At 37.6% G+C, this 27,244-nt stretch overlaps 1 long non-coding RNA gene across 1 annotated transcript; it reads right to left on the bottom strand.

Moving 5' to 3' along the window:
• Window positions 1-27,244, bottom strand: LOC127121250 (uncharacterized). Its single transcript, XR_007803365.1, has 2 exons — window positions 27,160-27,244; window positions 1-498 (listed from the first exon to the last, which is right to left on the bottom strand). It is a non-coding gene; the product is annotated as an uncharacterized LOC127121250 (long non-coding RNA).

Below are 27,244 nucleotides of genomic sequence, written 5' to 3'. Positions count from 1 at the left end.
CAGTATGACAAATTACATTTATTTAAGACTAATGTAAGTAAATTACATTTAGCACCGAATATATATAATTTGGCACGAAAAATTAAAACACCATAATATAAGAGGGGTATCAGCAAAAAAAAATAAAACAATGGGCTTAAAGTCCCAACGTAAATGAATAAATAAAAAAAAATCAAACAAAGCAGAGGTACCAACATGAAAAGGGGAGGTGGCGCGCCCAGGACCCAACAAAGGTCCAATACTTTAAATATCTCACACCAATAGGGGGTGAGATCGAAAAAGAGGTGTGGTCAAGCAAACACTAATGGGATTTAAGCATAAGTCCCAATCTACTACACAAGACACTAATAGGGGGTGTCTAGTGGGAAAAAAGTGATAGATTGGGTTAAGGGCCCAAGGCCTAGAGTTTGAAAAAAACTCCCTTAAAACCAAAATAGAGAGGCGGAGAGATCAATCCCACCCGACCTCACTTCTCCTTTCATTTCTCTCTTCTAAAACCTACTATCTCTTGACTCTCTTCTCCCTCTCTATGAACATTCATTCACGTTCATTAAGTTCTTGATGAATAAGAAAAAAAATTCCTAAAAGTAAATGAAAAGCATACAACCATCACAGAAAGATATTATTATACAATAATATCTACATGAATCACCCTCAAACCTACATAATCAACAATAATTTTAAATTTAAACATAAAAACCCTAACTATCGAGTCTATACCACTAGCTACAATAAACAGGTATTGGAAAAAATTGCAAGGGGGAAGACTCATAGAATATGCAAGAAGCAAAATTAAGGGAGAAAAATGCAAAAATGACAATAGCTAACAAAATCGGAATCTGGAATTTACAGATTCCGATGAAGATTTCAGTCGCACCTTGAGTTTTTCGGTGAGGTGAACCCAGAATCTGGTGAGATGATTTTCTTCTATTTTTTCTTTCTTTTTTTCTTGTTTTCTTGTTTGTCTTTTCTTCCTTTCCCTTCTTCTGATCTTATTCTATTCTATTTCCTTCTAAATTGGCTTGTTATGTGCCTTTAAGGTTGTTTTAAGCGGTGTTAAATGAAAATGAAGATGGTGTCAATGAAGGGTGAAGGAAAACAGTGAAGGTTGTGGCTCGGTGTAGCTCTTCAGTATGCTCTGAGTTTCCTTAACTGTGATGAATAACTTACACACTTTTTGATTCTAAATATGGTGAAATTGTGGTTGCTAAGTTAGGAAATTAGAGTTAGAATTTATAGTATGATTTATAGGTTTGATTGGTGAGTGTGTCAATTGATGTAAGTGTGTGAGGATTGAGATATTTTATGAGAGATTCAACAAAAAAATTGTGAATTGTGATATGAGTGACTTAGTTTGATTTGTTACTGAAATCATGTCAGGATAGTGGCATGAGTTGTGTAAAGTTTTTGAGGGTGATTATGAGTTGTAATTTGGATAAGGATGGGTGAAATGGATGGACAAATTATGGGAAAACATGTGCAATGAAAGCATGAAGATTGTCGGACTCGTGCGAGCATTTTTCGGTGTTGTAATTTTAGGGGATTAAGGGCAAGCCGTGTTGCCAAATTCTAATTCATGTTTTCATGTATGTGCATGTTATGTTGAATCATGAATGAATTTCAATTTCTCAATTCAATTTTTTTCTCTTTTATTTTCAATTGTAATGCAAAGTTGTGTAATTTTATATGAACATGGATGATATTTAATGGCAATCTAAATTGATTATATTGAATCATGTAAGGATGTGATTTTGCAACACTATTGCCATAGGTGAATGCAATTAAAAATTTGTCTCTTTTGTCAATTCAATTTTGTACTTTTGTTCTTTTTTTTATGTATGTATGGATGGTAAAATGGAAAAACATGAGCTCAAACTTTTATCTTTTTTCATTTTATTTGAATTATGCCATAGTGATGATCAAAGAATAATGTTGATCATGAAGTCAAATAGAATCATGACATGTGATATGACAATAAAAATCTCATCTAATTTTGTCTTTTGTGCCAAAAACTTGACTTTTTTTATTTGGCTTTGACTTTTGAATAAAATGTGAAAAAATGTATATGATAATGGATTAATGAATGAGATAATTTTGAATGAATGAATGTCAATGTGATGATGAAAATGATGTATGGTGAACAAGATTAAATTTATGATGCTTATACCTAAAATGCAATTCCCATTTAGGTTGACTTTGCTTTGACCTTTTCAATTGGTCATGAAAATTAAATAGCAAAAACATAAAATGGTAGGGGTGTAACTGATCAGAAAAATAAATTAAACCGACAATGCAAACTAAACCAAACCAAAATAAAAACCGATTGTTTTTGGTTCGGTTCTAAAACTGAACCGAACCAATAAAAATCGATGTGGTTTGATTCAGTTCTCGGTTTTAGTTTTTAGGAACTGACAAACTAATTTACTGAACAGATGGATATGATTACACTCTAAATATTTTATTCCATCCATCATTAAGCCCAAATTTTATATCGGTCCAACCATTTACCATTTTTGTTTACACTTCATTCCTTTAGCAAAACACACATCTAGAACCAAACTCCAAAACATATAAATTAGAAATTATAACTGATAAAAACTTGCTTTCAGTGAACTACTGTTCTCTCGCTTCCCACCACAAGTGTTTCTCTCTCTACCGTTGTTCTAATTGGTTATGGACGTCTTCTTCGTGTTTAAGCTCTCTTCATTAATTTGATTTTTTTTACCTTTTTGTTTCTTCTTCTTCAACAATATCCCTTCTAGTTTGTTACAAAATAGTTTTGATGTATGTTTGAGGTGTGAAACATATTAATTGATGTGTGTTTTATTGTGTTCTGTTTGTTAAGCTTTCAAATGTCTTCCCAACCTTCTAATGCCAAGTGTCAACTTTTATATCTGATAATGAACTTATTTCATGATACAATGCAAATTATGTCACTATTTTGTATGGATTAATAGCAACTTCTAATTTGTTTAAAATATAGAGCATGAAATGTATTATTTTAAAAACTAATAACATAAAATACACCCAAAAACACGATAGTGGAGAATACACATTGTAAATCGATCTACCAAACCAAACCAAACCAAATCGGTTAGTTTGGTCCAGATCCATTTTTAAAAAATGTTTAAAACCAAACCAAACTGATGAGGATATCATCGGTTCGGACCTATTTTTAACCAAAACCCGATCCAAACCGAACCGATTACACCCCTATAAAATGGAATGATGTCATGAACTTAGCATGAATGGAGATGCAATTAGGGAGAGTTTACTTTTTAGTTGACTTTTGTAAATGATGGAAAATGCATGATTGATTAACAACAGTAAAACAAATAGTATGATGGATAAATGCATTGATGGAAGGCATAAGAAAACTTGGGACAAAATTAGGGATTGCCAATAACAATGTAATATGAATCTTTACTTATTGTTCTCTAATAAAGGTGTTCAAATCCAAATCCATCCAAATAAAAACTGCAAACCGATCTTAAAAAACCAAAAACTGATAGAAGTGAATATTATTGGATGTATTTGAATGTCATTTTATAAAACTGTTTGGTTCGGATCAGATTTCATATTGATTTTTTAAAACTGATCCAAACCAAACCTAACTGCATGTATATATTTTTATAATTATTTTTTTATTTATTTTTTATTAGTATAATATGTTATGTTAATTTATTATTCGGACGTTCTTATTTTTTTAATACTATTGATTAATTTAATTTAATTTATTTATTTTTATTATTTCATTTGTTTCAACCATAAACCATCATTCTCATTTTGTAATATTAATTTTTAATATACATATGTTATATATTATATCAAATTTGTTGAATTGTAATTCCATGTGACGAAACAGGTTGTTCGACAGAAGCAAGGAAGTGTCGAATCACCTAGTATGTTGAGTTGTATTAGTGTGTCGAAGTATCAAAGCATGTTGTTTCACACAGGATTTCGACTTAGGCTTATTTTAGTAGTGTTAACTATTTTGGGCTTTTATAGTTTTGGGTTTTGGCTTAGGGAGTAAGTTAACTTAAATCTATAAATAGAGGGAGTAACCCTTATTCTTATAAGAGAGAAGTCATAACATTGTATTCACAGTATTTTGCAGTTGCAAAGTGAATAAAGAAGTTTTCCATAGGTTGTGGGTAGAGAGAAAACTCTACAGAAAATATCATTCTTCTTCTTCGTCGGTCTTTCTTTTCTTTCTAAATTCTTCTTCTCTTTTAATTATTATTGTATTATTGATAATAATCTTGTTCATCTGGCATCATAGCTCCGGTTTAAATGATTCATGGGAAGAAAATCATCATGGTAATGAATCATCCAAACGGGCATTTTCCAGCAAATCTTCTGATTCTCAAGAACAACAATTATGAGACTTGGTGCAAGCAGATAAAAGTTGTGTTATGTTATCAAGATATTTAGGATCTTGTGAAGGAAGGAGTAACAACACTTTCAGAAAACGCGACAGATCAAGAAAAGGCTGCACATAAAGAATTGAAGAAGAAAGATTATAAAGCTCTCTTTATAATCCATCACTATGTTTATGCAGATAACTTTGAAAAGGTTAGTGTTGTAGAGTCAGCGAAAGAAGCATGGGAAATTCTGGAGAAGTCGTTTGGAGGTGGGGAGAAGGTGAAAGAGGTGAGGTTACAAACTCACAAAAGGACGTATGAATTGCTTCAGATAAAAGACAATGAAAGCATAACTGATTTCTTCACTAAGGTTACGAAATTGGTGAATCAAATCAAGGTATGTGGAGAAGTCTTGACATCAAGATCTATTGTTGGAAAGATCTTAAGGTTGTTGGCTCCAAAGTTTGACCATGTGGTAGTAGCTATAGAAGAGTTGAAATATTTTTCAAAACTGGCATAGGAGGAGCTTCAAGGGACGCTTGAATCTCATGAACAAAGAATGGTTGAAAGAGCTGCAAGAAAGTTGAAGAGTGATATGGCATTGAAGGCGCAATCAGCAAAAGAAAGGAAAGGCAAAGGAAGTCGGAATGGTAGCAAAGTCAGAGGAGGCTACAACAATTCGACTGGTAGAAATTAGCAAGAAGGAAACTGGTCGAATTAGAGAAAACCCTGGAACCAAGGAAACCAAAGAGGTGGTGTTGTAGGTAGAGGAAGAGGTGGTGGTCAAAATCCAGACAAGAGTCACATTCAGTATTACAACTATCAGAAGTATGGTCAATATTCTAATGATTGTCCAGAAAAGCAAAGGAATCAAGAAACTTATGCAAAGCTAGAGAAACATGAAGAAGAAGAGAAGTTGATGATGGTTACAACGAGAGATGAAAAGAGATTCAAGGATCAGTGATACTTGGACTCAGGATGCTCATCACACATGTCTGGAAGGAAAGATTGGTTTATCAACATAAATCCCTCAATGAAGAACATGGTGAAATTTGAAAATGACAACACGCTAGCAGGTGAAGGTGTTGGTGATGTTCTAATTATGAGGAAAGATGGAAAGAGTTCAGTAATTTCAAATGTATTGTACATACCAGGCATAAAGAGCTATTTGCTCAACATAAAGAGGTTAGTCGAAAAGAACTATAATGTGTTGATCAAAGACAAGATGATGAGAGTTCTCGACTCAAATTGAAGGTTGATCTTGAAGGCTCCAATGTCTCAGAATAGAACCTTCAAGATTGAGCTTAATGTGATAGAGCATAAGTTCCTTGCAACAGTAGCCAACAGAGATGAATGGATGTGGAATTATATACTTGGCTATCTCAATTTCAAAGACATCAGAGATTTGAAGAGAATAAATATGGTTTCAAGATTACCAGAAATTGACATTCCAAATTAAGTGTGTGAAGAATGTGTCCAGGAGAAGCAACATAAGAACAACTTCAGTAAGGATGCAGAAAGCAGGTCGAAGGAAATTCTTGAAGTCATATACTCTGATGTATGTGGTCCTATCCAGGCGGATTCGATTGGATGAAACAAATACTTTGTTACATTCATAGATGATTTCAGTCAAAAATTATGGACTTACCTGATCAAGAAGAAAAGTGAAGTGATCGAGGTATTTGCCAAGTTTAAACTTATGGTAGAAAGATAAAGCGGTCGAAAGATCAAGATTCTTATGACTGATGGTGTTGGAGAACATGTGTCGAAAGACTTCTATGCATTATGTGTGAAAGAAAGGATTGTGCATGAGGTGGTGCCACCCTACACTCCACAGCAAAATGGAGTCGCAGAAAGAAAGAATATGACCATCATGAATATGGTGAGAAAGATGTTTGCAATAAATAGAGTGCGGGGATGAGAAAAGAATTCATTAATTATATTTTTGTGTTTGACAAGACCTTCGGACTTGTGCCTATGTACCAACATAAAAATGAGGGATCAAAACCTCATAGTTCATGGTATCAATTTCAAAGTGAGTGAATTGCTTTTAACAAAATTTAAATTTAAAAAGAGGCACAAATGGCCTAAAAGAGTTTGAATGAGTATTAGTTCTTTTTGTCTTTTGAAATTTTAAGTCAACATGGTTAAGTTCATTTACAAGTTTGATTTAAGAAAAGGGTTTAAAAATACAATGGCATAAGGCCAAAGTTTCTAGTTTGCAATAAAGTCTAAGTTTAGAAATCACAAGCAAAGAAATTTTTTGAAAAGAAGGGAGAGATTTGAAATTTAAGAAATGGGAGGAGATGAAGAGACTAATCCTAAGAAAAAATTTAAAAGTTGAGAGTTGAAAAGAGCTGACCAATGGGATGCAATCTAATAGACAAGAATGTCATATAGAAACCCACTTTTCCTTTGGACTTTAAAATCAAGCAATATCAACAAGCAAGCAAGATGAAGAGCAAGGCATCAAATAAAGATAGCCACATCCAAGCTAGCAACTTTATAGTCTTCTTCATAATCTTCCCATGTATTAGATGACATACTCCTTAAAATGGCTCAGAATAAGGCATTAGACACAGGTTCAAAATAACATTTACATCAAGACCATGTAGCATATGAATTCATGAAGATCTCAACATTTGCATCAGATGAAAGCTCAAATCACAAGAACTTGGTTTCAGAAATGTTGGTATTGGCCAAGTCCTTTTGCATAGGGAATGTTGCCTAATTCTAAGTCCAAAACTCGGGTCAAATCCAACAGTCCACACAAACATCTTTTAGGATTTTTTGTTTTTATTTAGATATTTTAAGGTCCTAAGACCACAAACACAAACAAGATACACAAACAAATATATACAATTACAATATGTGGCTCAAGTGAGCAAAATGAAAATGGCATTTAAATAAACAAGTTAAATGGTATGTATAATGGCAAATGATAAATGGCTTGAATTTAAAGTGCATAAAGTAAATGACTTGAAATTAAAAGTTAGTCAAATGTTAGTTGATTAGATGTTAGTGGAGTTTTACTTTTTAATTGTTTAAGTCATTCTTTGGAGAACAATCAACCCTCTATTCACAAGCATGGATACTTGAACCAAGACATCTTCCAAAGGAAGGAAAAAAGGCCAAGTTTCCACACAATATCATGAAAGGGGGGAGACTTACAATCTCACTTACTAGAATGTTATGCCTTTGTGTCAAAATTTAGCGCTATGTTAAGTAATCGTAATTGGACTTATATAGAAGTCGCAACTATCTGAGGTCAGGAAATAATTTTTTTGGTGTTAATGCATGTTAGAGAAATGGTATAATGAATCATACTCCTAAAACACACCATACACAAAAATAAAATGATCAAAGGATGGACCTAATCTCATCCATACTTGTATTGGTTCATCTAACACAAAGTTATTGATGAACCAATTAGCCTTAGGATATTGAGATGTCATTGGCCAATGGAAGGGGTGGGATTGAATGGGATTGAAGATGAAGAGGGAGGGGAAATGAGACAAACACAAATTGGTCATGGGAGGAATTTTATTAAATTAAAATCATTCATTCATTTTGGGAGATGAAATATATATTTCATTAATCCTCTAAATCCAATGATTTTAATCCAACAAAAGTCAAATCAATCTTGACCAAGGCCCAAGCACATAGTCAAACTTCACAAGTCAATAAAAATGGCTCAACATAATTTCTACACAATTAAACAATTAAAAATCAAATTAAAATGCATTTAAATTAAATTATGTTTTATCAAAAATCTAAAACCTCTTCAAAACAACAAATAAATGGCCAAGAGATTTATCATAGGTCAAACAAGGTCAAAGGACCTTGGAGAAAAAATTTCATTATTTTTGAAAAGTCAGAAGTATTTTTAAACAATTAAAAAAATACGCACAAAAACAATTAAATCATGAAAAATATCAATATTGATCCAAAAAATAATTTTAATTCAGAAAATAAATGAGAAAAATATTTGAAATTTTTTGGTGAAAGCCCCATGTTTTTTGGATCAATAATGAATCAATATGAATGAATGAAAAAATAAGCAATTAAAAGGAAAATTCAGAAATTTAAAAAAACGTGCACCATCTGATCTCCCTCATTAATTGAGGTGGCAGATCAAATGGTGATCAACGCGTTTTCCACATGCACTGCAGTCAAATGAGACACACGTGTGGTAATCATAATCAGCGCCCAAGATTAAAACATTTTAAAAGGATCCTATGGTTGAGATGCTTTCAACACATCGCCGGAGCCAAAGCTCCAGTCTTCTTCTTCGGTGGACCTCGCCGGACTAGTCCACCTTCAACCATCACCAAAATGAAAAAGAAAGACATGGATTTAAATAAAGAAAAAATGCTCAGGAGCTCGAATTTGGCCTCAATTTTGTCCAATTCCAAGTATATAAAAAGATACAGGGATTTGAATTTTGAGGATCATGAACTGAGTTGCTTCAATTTGACCTCAAAGCAACTCAATCTTGTTTCCTACATTGGTAGGACTTCAGCAAACCAAAAATCAACAAGAATAATGGAGAATTAAGAGATAATCGAAGAGAATAAGTTTCTGAAAAATCACCTTCGAGTTGATCTAATTCCACTTGATCTTGATCTGGATTTGATTTCTTTCTCCTCCTCTTGCTTTCAGAAACCAAATGAGATGCAAAGGGAAGTGAATTTCTGAAGTTTGAACTTCCAAACAGAAGATGAAGTTCAAGCTCGATTTCAAGAGAAATCTTAGAAAATTCTATGGCAGTGAGGGTTTGAATTGATCTAGCAAAGCTTGGGCAAGATGTTGATGATGAATCTGAAGCCTTAAGCTTGTTTAAATAGGCAATGCACTTGATATTTGCACCACTTGAATATTGGACAAATTTGGAAACCTTCTTGCATTGGTGCATGGGAAATGGTTTAGGCCTTGAGAATGATGCAATCCACTTCCCATTCATGTGTAAAGAGTACTGAATGCATCATGTGTAAGTGTTAGATGCCCAAAAGTGCTTATTTGAGCTATCATATGTGGGCATCTTTCACTCTATTTCCCTGCTAAAATTGTCAAAATCACCTTGGTTTTTGATGAAATGCATTACATTGATAAACAAGCTTGGTGCCTTTGATTTGTGTGTTATTGTGCAGAAAGAAGGCATGAAATAATTGAAATTGAAGACACAAGAAAGTTGGCAAAGGAACCAAAGCAAACAAGCATTCATCAGCCTGCTCGCTAGGCGAGGGCTGTGGCGAAGCACTGGTTCGCTAGGCGAGCGCCAAGCGAAAAGCTCCAGTAAATTGTCAATAAATTCGCCAGGCGAGCTGACAGGGAAGGTGGTAGCGAGTTCGTTCTGTTTTGGTGAAAAGCGCAGCCAGCACTCACTCGCTAGGCGAAGCTCTAGCGAGTCCCCAGGGAGCATTCCAGTAGCAAAACCTCTCAACCTCGCTGGGGCGAAGGTTGAAGCGTGTCCTTCGCTAGGCGAAGGTATGTTCGCTAGGCGAACATGACAGTTCAGCAGACCCTGTTTCTCTGGGCGCAGGTGCCTTATGTACCCATATTAGACCCTCGCTAGGCGAGCCATTCTGCTCGCCTAGCGAGCATGACAGCCCAGCAGAGGTCTATAAGTAGCAGGTGCCACTTTTGAGCACCGTACCTCATTTTTACCAACTTTTTCCACTTTTGTACTTTGGAGAGATATTTTACAGCATTGTTCTAGGGGATCTTTTATGCCCTAATTTTCATCTCTCTTCATCTTAGAACCATCTTCTACAAAAAGAAGGTGGATTCCCATCCAACTTCGATTATCCGACTTGGATGTTGATCAACCTTCTTTCCTTACTTGCCGACCAAGCTACCATGAAAATGAGTAGCTAAGTCATCCATTTGTCAAGGTTAGATGTAGGTGATTACTAGCTTTGTGTGTAAATGTAAGGATCCTCATATGTAAACTCTTTAATGGTAAATATATGATGAAAACTTTGTTTCTATTTAAAACTCTTTGTGTTGGTTTATGATTGAGAGATGTTTACCGACTCTTGACCTAGGTTTTCATCCAAACTTGTTTGTTAGCTAGAGATAGTAATGAATGATTTTGTTCACCATAAGGTTGAACCAAAAAGTTGTCATTTTGATAGATTGTGTTCGAGAGAAACAATGGATCAAAATGGCAAAACTCACAATGTGTGTTCGAGAGAAACATATTGAGAGGACTTTGTGAAATGATTTATCATCTAAAGGAGTTTATAAGATTGTTGACCGAGCAAATACATGCAAAGTGATCATTGAAACCTAACTTTGGCAATATTTCTCATTTATTCAAACCAAAACTTTTACCGCAATTTATTACTTTTTATGCAAGATAACTTGATTAAAACCAAAACCCTATTGTTACATTGAGCTAAGATTAATACAACCATCGAACGGCGGTGATATCTTACAATCCCTGTGGATACGATAACAAAAACCCGACACGAAATATACTTTCAACAAAATGGCGCCGTTGCCGGGGATTGTAAATTGATATTGCGAGCATCGCAATGGTTGTTTAAGTTTTAGCTTGTGAATTTTTGACTTGTGCTTGTAATTTGTTTGGTTTAGTGTGCAGCTTACGTTTTATGCGAGGGCAAATCCCTGTGGACGAACTTCTTTTTGATCCTGAGATCGAGAGAACCGCAAGGAGGCTCAATAGCAAAACAAGACGTAGGAGGCAACAGGCTAGGCAACGCCAAGAGCAAGGAGAAAGTTCTTCAACCACAAATCCACCACCATTCATACCATTCATACCAAACATGGAGCCACCACCGCCACCTATTTCTACTCCATGCATCAATAGTCCAAGGAACACCGCTCAGTTTGCCAACCACACAGGAAGGCAAGCTGAGATGAAAACGGGAACTCTAAATTTATTATATGGGAGTCCATTCACCGGAATGGACCATGAAGACCCATTTGCTTTTCTCACAAAATTTTATGAGATAACATTGGCTGCCGGAGTGGATCAGGCTCAGGAGCTTCCGTTGTTCAGACGATTATTTCCCCACGTTTTGCTCGGTAAAGCAAAGGATTGGTACCTAGATCAAACACTAGCCGTAATGACAGACTGGAACGTGTTAGAAGAGAAATTCATTGAAAGATTTTTCTCCCATAACCGATTCATGGAATCAAAGACGGCCATCTCGGTGTTTTCTCAAGGAACCAGTGAATCATTAAATGAAGCGTGGGAGAGATTCAAGTCCATGCTGAGGAAATGTAAAGGGCATGGATTTGATGAATTGACTCAAATCCATATCTTCAGAAATGGACTTCAACCAAACTGCAAGACGTTGTTGGATGCCACCTCGGGTGGCTCGTTGATGTCAAAAAGTGCCGAAGAAGCCACAAACATTATCAATCGGATGGCTTTAAATGATCTGCAGAGTCAAAGTCGTGGAAATTCTTTGAAGAAGGCGGGAGTGCTTGAGCTTGGGACGAATGATGCCATCCTTGCCCAAAACAAGCTCATCTCACAACAAGTGGAACTCTTAACGCAACAAATCAAAGAGTTAAGAGAACTGTCAAAAGCTAAACAAATAGCTTGTTGTGAACTTTGTAAAGGTGAACATGACACCGGATTTTGTCCACCTCCCGGTTTTGACGAAGTAAACTACATGGCCAATCAACGGGACTATCAACCGAGACAACAACAACAACAACCTTATCAACCGCACCCTCAAAATCAACAACAACAATTCCAAGGGAACCAAGGGTTCCAACCTAGGAGTAACTATTACCATAACCAAGGTTATGGAGGTGGATCTTCTAGCCGTCAAAACCCTCCACAAAATCCGTATCAATCTCCACAACCGCCGGTCGTCAATTCTAAATTGGAAGAGACATTGACGCAATTCATGCAAATGTCAATGGCCAATCAAAAGAGCAATGACGCGGCCATAAAAAATCTCGAGACTCAAGTTGGGCAACTTGCCAAGCAACTCGCGGAACAACAAACCGGTCCTTCCTTTTTGGCAAACACGCAAACAAATCCTAAGGAGCATTGTAAGGCGATTATGACGAGAAGTGGGAGGGAGTTGGGTAGTGAGAATAAAAAAAGAGTTGAGAGTGAACAAAGAGAGAAAGAGAAAGAAATTGAGGAGGAAATAGTGGAGGAAAATGTTGATGGTGAAGTAGGAGTGTGGAGTGATGAGGAAGAAGTTGAAAAGAATAAAAATAATGGTGAAGTTGAAAAAGAGAAAGGTGTGGAGATGGAAAAAAATACAAGTGATGAGGTAATAAGGGAGGTAGTGAAAAAGCCTAGATGGAAAAGTGCTAGAGTTGCAAAGGGAAAGGAGGTAGTGAGCGCTACTCCTATCCAAAACCTTCCTTATCCTCATGCTCCTTCCAAAAGGGAGAATGAACGGCATTACGCCCGGTTCATGGATATTTTTAAACAGTTGCAAATCAACATTCCGTTTGCTGAAGCCTTGGAACAAATGCCTAAGTATGCCAAATTCATGAAGGACATACTAACCAAAAAGCGGAGGTATACGGAACCGGAGACCATCGTCCTTGATGCGAGCTGCAGTGCCATTATTCAAAGGACGCTTCCTAAGAAAGAGGTTGATCCGGGAAGAGTTACATTGCCGGTTAAAATTGGTGACGTGTATGTCGGGAAGGGACTTATTGACTTGGGGTCGAGCATTAATCTTATACCTTTGTCAATTATCAATAGGCTTGGCAACATTGAGATTAAGTCCATCCGAATGACGTTGCAATTGGCGGATAAATCGACAACCCATCCTCATGGCGTAGCCCAAGATGTTTTGGTGAAGGTCGACAAATTTTTTTTCCCGGTCGATTTTATTGTTATTGATATGGAGGAAGATGATGATGCTCCGCTCATCTTGGGCCGACCATTCATGAAGACCGCGAGAATGATGATAGATGTTGATGACGGTTTAATGAAGGTGCGAGTTCAAAATGAGGAAGTCACATTCGATCTATTCGAGGCAATGAAGCATTCCAAAGATAGAAATGATAGCTTTCGCATCGATGTGATCGAAGACGCTATTATGGAGGTTTCAAAGCATATTCATGAGATATCTCCTATGGAGTTAGCTCTTGACGACTCATTGGAGGTTTTCACTGTGGAAGAAGAGCTAGCTCTTGAGGAATGCTTAAAGGAACTTGATAGTTTCGACGACCTACAACCATGGGAAGTAGAGGAGAAAAACTTGAAAAAGGAGGTCATTGACGAAAAAGCGCCAATTGAATTAAAAGTGTTACCTTCGACTTTGAAGTATGTGTTTCTAGATGAGACCGAGGCAAAGCCGGTCATCATAAGCAACCTTTTGACAAAAGAAGAAGAAGCCCGTCTAATCATTGTGCTAAAAACCAATCAAGAAGCTATGGGTTGGACTCTTTCCGATCTAAAAGGAATTAGTCCATCCTATTGTATGCACAAGATTTTGATGGAGGAGGATTTCAAGCCGGTAGCTCAACCACAACGCCGCTTAAATCCTACCATGAAAGAGGTTGTTCGAAAGGAAGTTGTGAAGCTGTTGGATGCGGGGATGATTTACCCGATCTCGGATAGTCCGTGGGTTAGTCCTGTGCACGTTGTTCCGAAGAAGAGTGGAATCACCGTAATCCGAAATGACAAAGACGAATTGATCCCGACTAAAGTTGCCACGGGGTGGAGAATGTGTATTGATTATCAGCGGTTGAATACCGCGACTCAAAAGGACCATTTTCCACTCCCATTTATGGATCAAATGCTCGAAAGACTATCGGGCCAACAATACTATTGTTTTTTGGACGGCTACTCCGGGTATAACCAAATTGCGGTTGACCCGGTTGATCATGAGAAGACGGCTTTCACGTGTCCGTTTGGAGTGTTCGCATACCGAAAAATGCCCTTTGGGCTGTGCAATGCACCGACGACCTTCCAACGATGTGTCCAAGCCATTTTTGCCGACCTGATAGAGAAAACAATGGAAGTCTTCATGGATGACTTCTCGGTATTCGGTGGGACCTTTAGTCTATGCTTGGCGAATTTGAAAACGGTGTTGGAAAGGTGTGTGAAGACCAATTTGGTGCTTAATTGGGAGAAGTGTCACTTCATGGTGACCGAGGGGATCGTGCTAGGCCACAAAGTCTCTAGAAGGGGGCTTGAAGTGGATAGAGCTAAGGTTGAAGTAATTGAAAAATTACCCCCTCCGGTGAATGTGAAGGGCATCCGTAGCTTTTTGGGGCACGCGGGGTTCTACCGGCGCTTTATCAAGGACTTCTCAAAGGTTGCTAAGCCTTTGAGCAATTTGCTCGCCAAGGACCAGGTATTTCTCTTCACCGAAGATTGTTTGCAAGCTTTTGAGGTTTTAAAAGAAAAATTGGTTACCGCTCCAATAATAGTCGCTCCCGATTGGAATGAAAATTTTGAACTAATGTGTGACGCGAGTGACTATGCTGTTGGAGTGGTACTTGGCCAAAGAAAAGACAAAACTTTCCATGCGATACATTATGCGAGTAAGGTTCTTAACGAGGCTCAAATAAATTATGCCACAACGGAAAAAGAACTACTTGCAATAGTGTATGCGCTAGAAAAGTTTAGGTCTTATCTTATAGGGTCTAAAGTCGTTGTGTATACCGACCACGCGGCGATTAAATATCTGCTAACCAAACCGGATTCGAAGCAAAGGCTCATCCGTTGGATCCTCTTGTTACAAGAATTCGATGTGGAAATCAAAGACAAGAAGGGGTCGGAAAACTTGGTAGCGGATCATTTATCCTGATTAGTGAACGTGGAGGTTACCGCGTCTGAAAAAGAAATCCGGGAAGAATTTCCTGATGAAAAACTGTTTAAGGTTCAAGTTAGGCCGTGGTTTGCAGACTTTGCGAACCACAAGGCTAGTGGTTTTGTGCCTGCCGACCTAACTTCGAACCAAAAAAGGAAGTTCCTTTCGGATGCGAAGTATTATGTTTGGGATGACCCATACTTGTTTAAGTTGGGTAGTGATAACCTATTAAGGAGATGTGTAACTGGTGATGAAGCCCAGAGCATCCTTTGGCATTGTCACAACTCGCCTTATGGCGGACATTATAATGGGGTTAGAACGGCCACTAAAATTCTTCAATCGGGATTTTATTGGCCATTTCAAAGACGCACATACCCATGCGCAAAGTTGTGACAGTTGCCAAAGAAGCGGTGGGATAGGTAAGAGAGATGAGATGCCTCTCCAAAATATCCAAGAAGTGGAAGTATTTGATTGTTGGGGCATAGATTTTGTAGGACCTTTCCCACCCTCTTATGGGAATGAGTACATGCTTGTCGCTGTCGATTATGTCTCTAAGTGGGTTAAGGCGATTGCCTCACCTCGGGCGGATGCCAAAACGGTGATAAATTTTTTGAAGAAAAACATATTCTCCCGTTTCGGAACCCCCCGAGTGTTGATAAGTGACGGAGGGTCACACTTTTGTAATGCACCTTTGGAAACTATTTTAAAACATTACGGTGTATCGCATAGGGTGACAACTCCGTATCACCCTCAGGCTAACGGGCAAGCTGAGGTCTCTAATCGAGAGATTAAGAGAATCCTCGAAAAAACCGTGTCTAATTCAAAAAAGGAGTGGTCCCAAAAATTGGACGAAGCATTATGGGCCTACCGTACGGCCTTTAAGCTCCAATTGGCCTAACTCCCTTTCAATTGGTATTTGGTAAAACTTGCCATTTGCCGGTTGAATTGGAGCACAAGGCCTTGTGGGCCCTAAAGTTTTTAAATTTTGAACATGAGTTGGCCGGTAACAAAAGGAAAGTGCAACTACTGGAGTTGGAGGAGAAGCGCAATGCCGCATACCACTCAAGTTGGTTGTACAAGGAAAAGGCAAAGAAGTATCACGACAAGAAGCTCCGTAACAAAGAATTTGTGCCCGGACAATTGGTCCTATTGTTCAACTCCCGGTTGAAATTGTTTCCCGGGAAGTTGAAATCAAAATGGTCGGGGCCATTTCGGGTGAAAGAAGTAAAGGAATATGGGGCTATTGTCATTGAAGACATAGACCAGAAAGATAGTTGGACAGTGAATGGCCAACGATTGAAAATTTATCTCGGCGGTCATGTGGATCGCGAGAGCTGTGCTCTACCGCTCGATGCTCCTCTGTGAGCATCGCACCGTCGAGCTTAGCCGACGTTAAACAAGCGCTTGTTGGGAGGCACCCCAACATTGTAAGTATTTACTGTTTTTGTGTTGTGTTGTGTTGGGTTACCTTGTGATAAAACTGTTCTGGATGAACTTGCAAGTGCTGCATTTGAAAAAAGCACTTGCTGTCATGCTCGCTAGCATCTCGCTAGGCGAGGCAGTAGCGAGCAGGTTCGCTAGCTGCTCGCTAGGCGAGGCAGCAGCGAGCGCTGCATGACAGTTTGTATTTAAATCTCAGCAGGGCAACCATTTTGCCCCAAACTCAAAAAATTTCTGTACGGCTCTGCTGAGGAATTTTTGATAAGCTCTTCACACTCTCTCATTTGCATCTCTATCACCAACACTTGCTCTATTCGATCATTTGCAAACTCTACTCTCTTCACATTTCCGAATCCGTGTAACTAAGGTTTGCCCTACTACATTTTTCTTGTTGTTTGAATTCTAAATTTCCAATATGAATAGCAATTAGGTTGAGTGGAGTATGGGAAACTTTAGCTTTGCATGTGGTATTTAGGGTTTTGCAAATTGGGATTTTAGGTTTAGGAATTGGGGATTTTTAGGTTTTGTATGCAAATAGGTAATCCCCAATAGCATAGAACGATTATTTACTTGATATATCATTAGGTTCTGATGTTGGAACCAATTGAGTATGGGTTTTGGGGGAGAACCATCTGAACATGCTGAAAAACCCCAAAACCCGTAAGGTTCGCTAGCACTCGCTAGGCGAGCCTGGGGCGAGCGTTCGCTGCCACTTCGCTAGGCGAAGCAGCAGCGAGCATGGCAGTCTTTTAAATTATGCTTTGATGTCTAATCTGTTTGTTTGGTGTGTGTTGTTTCCTCTCATATTTTGCAGAATGGAGTCAAGGTCTGGAGCGGGTAAGAAAAGAAAGGGAGCAGCTACTTCCCGGACCGTGCCTATTCAATTCGATACCGAAAAGTTTGTCGGTCCAAAACAGGCTGCACGGTACATCGCTCTGGAGAAGCGAAAAATACTTCCAGAGAAGCGATTTCTGATCAACCCACAGGGCACTTACAGAAATTTTTCCGGGTTGATTGACGCGAAGAAATGGGATAGGTTGATTAATCCCTTAGAGCATTACGACATAGCGACAGTGCGTGAATTTTATGCTAACGCACTACCCGACGACGACGAGCCCTTTACTTGGGTATCTAGAGTTGCCGGGCGTCCAATTCCATTTGACCGGGATGCTATCAACCGAATCCTTGGGGAACCGCTCCAGCTGGGAGCTGAAGAGAGAGACCAATACCACATTGACCTAAGGCTTCACCGTGATGTTCCAGCCATTACTGCCGCCCTGCTATTAAGCGGGAAATCAGTTGAGCTGAACCCATCTGGGGTTCCAGTGAGGTATCGCCGGGAGGACATGACTCCCATGGCTCAGCTGATACTGCTTTTGGTTTTGACCAACATCCAGCCAAAGTCCCACACCTCTACTGTGCCGATCCCAGTGGCACATTTGGTCCATTCCATCCTCACCAATGTTGAGATCGATGTGGCGAGGATCATCGCAAATGAGCTGAAGTCCGTGGTCGAGAGCGGGCTTAAGTCGGGGGCTCGTGTTAATTGTCCCCTAGCTTTCCCGTGTTTGATCATGAGTTTATGCGTTCAGGAAAGGGTGAGACTTCCGTCTCGTGGGCAGGTAAGGATCCCGTCACCTATCGATGATCGGTATGTGGCCAAATATTGTAGAGCAAAGATTACCAGTGGCAGTGCTGCCTCAGGAAGTACTCGGGCTTCTGATGGTCCTGGTACTTCTACTCCTAGAATTGATCCGTACGTCCAAGCTGTGTGCAATTACAGTTTGGAATGGATGGCGGCATCCCAGAGAGCCATGTTGGATATGCACGACTCTATGCAGCGGTTGCAGCTGCAAGGAAGTGGTGCTCATGCTTTGATGACGCGTGAGCAGTTTCTGCTTCACGCCAACTGGCCTGTGGACACGCCAGTGTATAGTGAGGGGGTGGACGCTGATGCTGATGATGCTGATGATGATGATGATGTTGATGATGAGGCTACCGGTTCTGAGGCCGGTAGCGAGGAGGAGTCCTGAGCCCTTAGTGGGTTAAGTTTTTGTATTTTTTCAGTTTTTATGTCATTTCTATTTGTATTTTCGGATTTTGTATCTTGATTTTGGTGTTGTACTATTGGGGTGTTTTGTCCCCCATGAACAAATTTATATTTTCAGTTAATGTTATTTATTTATGTTTTTAATTTTGTGTGTTTAATAAATTTTTGGTTGATTGAGTGGCAAACCCTTCTAGATTGGTTGCTCCTCAAGAAGTACCCAATGAAGGTGCATCCGAGCTTGGATGGCAATGATAAGAATAAACAAGTGAATGAGGCTAAGGTACATGGTTACCTTCGGCTAGAATTTTAGAATGCATTAGGAACTTTACTCTTTTTGGTAAATTGAATATTGTCTTTTTGCAACATAATTGAATGAATGTTTCATCTAGAACTTAAAACCACAAATTGTGAGGAAACCTCCATTGTACACTTAAATGCTGGATTCTAATAAGTTTTGTTGATTCATGAGATTCATGCTTTGACTTTTATGATTGTGAAATTGTGGAAGCAATTAGAAATGATCAAGGCCCTTGTTTTCTTTTGAGCACAACTACATCCAAAAACAACTTACCTGTGAGCAGAGAGAGTATTTGTTAACCCCTTTGAGCTTAAACAGTTGAATCTCGGCTTGAAATAAAGCGAGATCTCAAAAATCTTTTTTTTTATAACCCGGAAAATCTTGATTATTGTTCTTTTGCCGTAAAAAGTTAAGAGCATTCACTTAGGGTGAGTAAGAAATAAGTTGGGGAGAACGAAAAAGAATCGGTAAGTACCACAACTCTTGAAAAAGAAAAGAAAAACCGAGCAAGCATAGAAAAATATATGTATAGAAAATATAGAAAAAAAAACATTTGTTTTGTATATTTGATGTGATAGAAAAGAACAAAAATAGAAAGAATGAAAATGAATGCTTGCTTGGAAGAAAAATAGTGAAAAATAAAAATTGAGTTGTGGAATATGTGTTGTGAAGGTTTCAAATAAGAAACAAATGAAACAAAGTCGAGTAGTGTGAATAATACTGTGAATGTCTCTTTTGCATCGGCACTGTCGTTTCAATGGCCTTAGAAATGACCCTTGTTTGTTAACCTAACCAACCTTCAACCGAAAAGCCCTTAGTGATCTTTATGCTTCCACAGTACCATTTATAATTGTTAGACATTGTATGAATCTATTTGATTTCTTCATTGTTTGTTAGAGAGTGAGATTAATCCCGCGGTTGCAAACGCGTAAAATCTTCATTCCTTATTCGAAGAGGAGAGATAGGATGATTCATTCAGAATAGTACTGTTGTAGATAGATAAATATTTTGCATTGCTATTTAAGTTTTAGTTCTTGTGTATTATTTTATTCAAACCGTTGGAAACTTGTATTTGCTGATTTCGCTTGTGTTTGAGCCGTTTATCCAACTTCGGAGAAACCATTTTCTTAAAGCAAATCCTCTTGTCCTTCAAGAGGCATACTTTGCTTGAGGACAAGCAAGAATCTAGTTGGGGAGAGTTGTTAGATGCCCAAAAGTGCTTATTTGAGCTATCATATGTGGGCATCTTTCACTCTATTTCCCTGCTAAAATTGTCAAAATCACCTTGGTTTTTGATGAAATGCATTACATTGATAAACAAGCTTGGTGCCTTTGATTTGTGTGTTATTGTGCAGAAAGAAGGCATGAAATAATTGAAATTGAAGACACAAGAAAGTTGGCAAAGGAACCAAAGCAAACAAGCATTCATCAGCCTGCTCGCTAGGCGAGGGCTGTGGCGAAGCACTGGTTCGCTAGGCGAGCGCCAAGCGAAAAGCTCCAGTAAATTGTCAATAAATTCGCCAGGCGAGCTGACAGCGAAGGTGGTAGCGAGTTCGTTCTGTTTTGGTGAAAAGCGCAGCCAGCACTCACTCGCTAGGCGAAGCTCTAGCGAGTCCCCAGCGAGCATTCCAGTAGCAAAACCTCTCAACCTCGCTGGGGCGAAGGTTGAAGCGTGTCATTCGCTAGGCGAAGGTATGTTCGCTAGGCGAACATGATAGTTCAGCAGACCCTGTTTCTCTGGGCGCAGGTGCCTTATGTACCCATATTAGACCCTCGCTAGGCGAGCCATTCTGCTCGCCTAGAGAGCATGACAGCCCAGCAGAGGTCTATAAGTAGCAGGTGCCACTTTTGAGCACCGTACCTCATTTTTACCAACTTTTTCCACTTTTGTACTTTGGAGAGATATTTTACAGCATTGTTCTAGGGGATCTTTTATGCCCTAATTTTCATCTCTCTTCATCTTAGAACCATCTTCTACAAAAAGAAGGTGGATTCCCATCCAACTTCGATTATCCGACTTGGATGTTGATCAACCTTCTTTCCTTACTTGCCGACCAAGCTACCATGAAAATGAGTAGCTAAGTCATCCATTTGTCAAGGTTAGATGTAGGTGATTACTAGCTTTGTGTGTAAATGTAAGGATCCTCATATGTAAACTCTTTAATGGTAAATATATGATGAAAACTTTGTTTCTATTTAAAACTCTTTGTGTTGGTTTATGATCGAGAGATGTTTACCGACTCTTGACCTAGGTTTTCATCCAAACTTGTTTGTTAGCTAGAGATAGTAATGAATGATTTTGTTCACCATAAGGTTGAACCAAAAAGTTGTCATTTTGATAGATTGTGTTCGAGAGAAACAATGGATCAAAATGGCAAAACTCACAATGTGTGTTCGAGAGAAACATATTGAGAGGACTTTGTGAAATGATTTATCATCTAAAGGAGTTTATAAGATTGTTGACCGAGCAAATACATGCAAAGTGATCATTGAAACCTAACTTTGGCAATATTTCTCATTTATTCAAACCAAAACTTTTACCGCAATTTATTACTTTTTATGCAAGATAACTTGATTAAAACCAAAACCCTATTGTTACATTGAGCTAAGATTAATATAACCATCGAACGGCGGTGATATCTTACAATCCCTGTGGATACGATAACAAAAACCCGACACGAAATATACTTTCAACAGTAAGCATGCAAAAGAATCTGATCATTTGAAATCCAATCTTGCCAAAGCACTTTCCATAATGAAACCATCCTCAAGTCCCTCAATTTTAATCTAAATGAGATTATCTTGGATGTTTTGGAAAGATGAGATCAAGGAGAAAAAGTTTCATGTTGAACACTTTTTCATTTGAAGCTTGGATCATGATGAATTTTGAGGTAGAAGTTTGGGAAATCAAACATATTTGAAAATTTTCTAAGTCCCAAGTCAAATGTTCACTTCTTCCTCCTTGAATAACATTTTCTATGGACTTCAAATGAGAAACATTCCTTCATCAAAGTTGTAGATATTTCAAACCTATTCAATTTTGTCACAAATCTGACCTCATTTGGTTTTGTGATGAAGGATTTATGCATTTTAGAAGTTGAGGAAAATCATTTGTTCAATGGTATTGGCCAAAAATGACCTATAATGTTTTCACTTGGCACATGCATTTTCAAGTTGAATTTGCACTTACTCTAAACATAAAAGTTGAAGTAGACATCTTGGATTTGATCATGCAATTTGAATTGATTCTATATCATAAAAATGAGCAAGTTATGGTCTTGGGAAGTTGACCTCCAAACTAGGGTTTAGACAAAATGACCTATAATCTTTTACCATAAAAAATGACATTACAAGAAAACTTAGCTCTAGACCTCAACATGAAAGTTTTTTGGAATGTCGTTTAGAGTAACTTTGCTCTTGGAATCATTTTCATATGACAAATATTGTAGGAGATAGGGTCTAGGGAACCCCAATTTTGACCAGTTGACTTCCTCTAGTCAACCACCATGAACCAACTTGCTAGCTTGACATTCTCTTGACTTTTGGGACTCATGGAGGATAATATATGCATAGGATGATTTAATGTGAAGTATACCTTGAAATATTTGATCAATTGTTGAAGAAACTTGTTGAAGAAACTTGTTGAAGAAGTCAGACAAGATACCCAGATGAATTAGGGTTTCCAAGGCAAACAAACTCCAAACTCTTGATGATTTCTTGATCAAAATAACATGTGAAGATCATGGGGATCCATATATGATACTTAGAGCCATATTAAATCACTTCTTGATTGAGATCCTTGCATTGAGGGTCTCAAACCCTAGATATGGGCTTGATAGAGCATAGGTGAGCATGTACACTACCTACAAAAACAATAAACTATACATTGACATATTTTTGGTATTTTGGTTAGTAAAATAAATAAAAATTAAGTATGATACAATAAAAAGTTCTTGGTGATCTCTCCCAATACAAACCCAATGAATAAGGGGTGAGGAGGATGCCAAGTTGTGATCCCAATGCTAATGCATATGATGAGATAGCATGAGGGATCTTAGGGTCAAAATTGGGGTCTTACAGACGTGATCATATATGAGCTTAAGGAATGGGAATGGTCTAAGAATTTTAAAAATTATTTAGTGAGAATATTATATGATGAACCAACTAGTGAAGTCGAAAGAGAAGTTCGAGAAGAAGTTAGAGGTGAAGCAGGCCCAAACAGACCTCAAAGAACAAGACACATGCCTACAAGGTTGCAAGAATGTGTGATTACATCAGATGATATGGTCAACGAAGAAGGTGATTTGGTACACTATGCTTTCTACGCAGATATCAAACCAGTCAATGCAGTTGAGGCATTGAAAGATTCAAAGTGGGTGAAAGCAATGAACAAAGAGCCGAAGTCAATCAAAGTCAATAACACTTGGTCACTTGTCGAATTTCCCCAAGACAAGAAGGAAATCAATATGAAGTGGGTATACAAGGTGAATTTGAATCCCAAAGGATAAGTGACTCGACACAAGGCGAGACTTGTGGCGAAAGAATTTCCTCAGAAAGAAGGAATATACTTTGATGAAGTTTTTGCACCTGTTGCTAGGATCGAAACAATCAGGTTGGTCGTTGGTCTAGCAAACATGAACAACTGGAAAATTTGTCAGATGGATGTGAAATGTGCATTTCTGAATGGCCCCTTAGAAGAAGAAGTTTATGTTGCACAACTAGTTGGGTTTGTGAAACAAGGCGAAGAAAGAAAGGTGTAATTGCTGCATAAAGCCCTGTACGGACTTAAACAAGCTCCAAGAGCTTGGAATAAGAAGATTGATGGCTTTCTAAGGGAGAAGGAATTTGTAAGTCAAAAACTGAACATGAAGTATATGTAAGAAGAAGCAAGAGTGAATTGCTTATACTATGCCTCGATGTTGATGACCTGTTGATAACATGTAGCTGCAAGAAGGAGATCGAAGACTTCAAAGGTGATCTCAACAAGGAATTTGAAATGTCAGATATGGGTGATATTTCATATTTCCTTGGAATCGAATTCTACAAGAGTGGTAGAGGTTTGATGATGCACCAAAGAAGGTATACATGCGAAATACTCAAAAGATTTGAGATGCAAGATTGCAACCCAACTTTGACTCCAGCTGAGTCCAAATTACAACTATCAAAAGATTCATAATCAAATGATGTCGATCCAACCCAATATAGAAGATTTATTGGGTCACTTCGATACCTTTGTCACACAAGGCCCGACTTAGCATACAATGTAGGTATGGTGAGTAGATTCATGCAAAAGGCAAAGGTATCATATCTAGCAGCGGTGAAGAGGATACTAAGGTATCTGAAAGGAACTTTCGACTATGGCATTTTGTTTCCTACAGCTGATGAGGGAAAAGAATGCAAACTAGTTGGATACACCGACTCAAGTTGGTGTAGTGATGTTGAGGATCGAAAATCCACAGTTTGCTATGTATTTATCAATTGCTTGGAGTTCGAGAAAGGAGCCAATAGTGGCATTATCATCGTGCGAATCAGAATACATAGACGCTTCCTTTTGTGCATGTCAAGCAACGTGGATGGTGAATCTGGTCGAAGAGATAACAATAAAGGGTCATGTAGCATTTACCATGAATATCAATAGCATGTCAGATATCAATTTGGTGAAGAATCTGATAGCATATGGTCGAAGCAAGCACATCAAAATAAGGTTCCATTATCTTCGAAAGTAGGTAGCAGATGGGAAGATGAATGTGGAACACTATAGAACTGAGAATCAGATTGCAGACATCATGACAAAGGGAGTGCAGGTCGAAGTGCTCAGAAGACTAAGAGCTATGATGAATGTAAATATCTTAGACACAATAAATTAGGTGGTGTGTTTAATTGTAATTCCTTGTGTCGAAGTAGGTTGCTCGACAGAAGCAAGAAAGTGTCAAATCACCTAGTATGTTGAGTTTTACTAGTGTGTCGAAGTGTGAAAGCATGTTGATTCACACAGGATTTTGACTTAGGCCTAATTTAGTAGTGTTAACTATTTTGGGCTATTATAATTTTGAGCTTTGGCTTAGGGAGTAAGTTAACCTAAATCTATTAATAGAGGGAGTAACCCTTATTCTTGAAAGAGAGAAGTCATAACATTGTATTCACAAAATTTTGCAGTTACAAAGTGAATAAAGAAGTTTTTCACAGGTTATGGACAGAGAGAAAACTCTACAGAAAATATTCTTCTTCTTCTTCTTCATCGTTCTTTCTTTTCTTTCTAAATTATTCTTCTCTTTTCATTGTTATTGTGTGACTGTTAACAATCATATTCATTAAAATTGATTGAAATTTTTCATAGGTTTTGGTGGATTTCCAACAAAATCTATTATTTATTATCGTTTTTATAATTTTAATAAAAATATAATTTGTAATTTGGATATCCAAAAACCGATTCTAATAGATCGAATGAGATCCGATCTTTTTAATCAATCGTCCAAAACTGAACCAAACCGCGAATGAATTTATCTTTGGATCGAATAAATTTTTTACCTTAAAATCAATCCAAAGTGCATAACAAAAATCCCTATTTACCGAAAATTTAGATCTCATACGCAATCAATGAGCTACACGTTTGTTTGTATGAAATTGAGAATAACATTAACTATTTTTGAAAGATAAAGAAAGAGTACAAGTAAGCTAGAAAAAAAAAGAGTGTTGAAAATGTTTAAAGTTTTCTACTTTGTGTTTTTTCTGTAATAGATAAGTGAATTTGAACACAAGCAATGGTACTAATTGATTGTGTTTTGAGTGTGATTGAGAATACTGCTATATACGTGATTACTATCATGTCTTGTTATTATTCACCGTTAATAATTGTTAGATGTATTCTCACCCCCTGTTTACTATTGGGGCGTCTCTACTCCCCGGGGGTACAGACAAACAAGTACAGGAGTAGTTGTTGAGTATGGGATGGCATTTATGACCCCTTTAACTTTTATTATTGAGTCTTAAAGGAGTCGCTTTGATATGTAGCACTGGGGATGGGATGTCTTCCTTCATTGTGTGATGTTTTGTTTTGTTTTGATGAGTTGTTGTTGAAACTTTATGTTGGACTTTGTTAAATTTTTGTTGCATATTTGCATGACTATTTGTTTTTTTTAAGGTTTAAGTTTTGGTGACACTCTAATATTTTATTTTATTCAAAGTATTTTGTTTAAATGTCGAGTCGGGGATTAGGGTGTTACAAGGAACTCAAAGCTATGTAGTTTTTTGTAGCAAATTTTTGTGGGTTGGTTGATTTTAGCAAACTATGTTTAAGTCTCATTTTCGAGCAATTAAACGTTGCTCGTTCGTCGTGCATGGGCTGAATGAAGCATTTTCTTGTATTGCGTTGGAATGGATAAAATATCATTCTTTTGTGAAAAAAGTTTGCAGTCACGAGGGAAAGAGGAATTTACATCCCGCTAGTCCTTTTTTCATCTGATTTAATTGAGAAAAGAATTTTTATTTAAGTTTGGAAAATGACTTGGTGTTGATAAAGTTAGAAAAATGTTTGATTTTTTATTTGATATTTTGTCTTTATTTTGAAAATAAGTGTGATTGAGTTGGAAAATAATTTGATTACTTATTGAAAAATGGTTTGATATTAGAGTTGAAAATGACTTTGATTTTTATTTTGTTACTTTATCAATATAATCAACTAGGTAATTGATAAAAAGAAAATAAAAATAATAACATAAATAATAGAAACAAAATGCAAAGGGAAAATTACATTTATTTAAAACAAATGTATGTAAATTACATTTAGCACCGAATATATATAATTTGACACCAAAAATTAAAACACCATAATATAGGAGGGGTATCAACAAAAAAAAGTAAAACAATGGGCTTAAAGGCCCAACTTAAATGAATAAATAAAAACAAAATAAAAGAAAGCAGAGGTGCCAATATGAAAAGGGGAGGTGGTGCGCTGAGGACCCGGCTGAGGTCCAATACTCTAAATATCTCACACCAATAGAGGGTGTGAGACCGAAAAAGGGGCGTTGTCAAGTAGACATGCATGGGCTTCAAGAAGAAGGCCCATTCTACTAAACAAGACACTAATAGGGGGTATCTAGTGGAAAAAGGGGATGGATTGGGTTGAGAGCCCAAGGCCCAGAGTTTGAAAAAAACTCCCAAAACGAACAAAATAGAGAGGCGGAGAGATCAATCCCACCCAGCCTAAATTCTCCTTTTATTTCTCTCTCTAAAAACCTACTCTCTTTTGACTCTCTTCTCCCTCTCTATGAACATTCATTCACGTTCATCAAGTTCTTGATGAACAAGAACAAAAATGCCT

Source organism: Lathyrus oleraceus, chromosome 2 (assembly GCF_024323335.1).
Source record: "Lathyrus oleraceus cultivar Zhongwan6 chromosome 2, CAAS_Psat_ZW6_1.0, whole genome shotgun sequence".
NCBI classification, from domain to species: domain Eukaryota; kingdom Viridiplantae; phylum Streptophyta; class Magnoliopsida; order Fabales; family Fabaceae; genus Lathyrus; species Lathyrus oleraceus.
The sequence above is the reverse complement of the archived record's forward strand: the minus strand, read 5'-3'. Positions and strand labels throughout refer to the sequence as shown.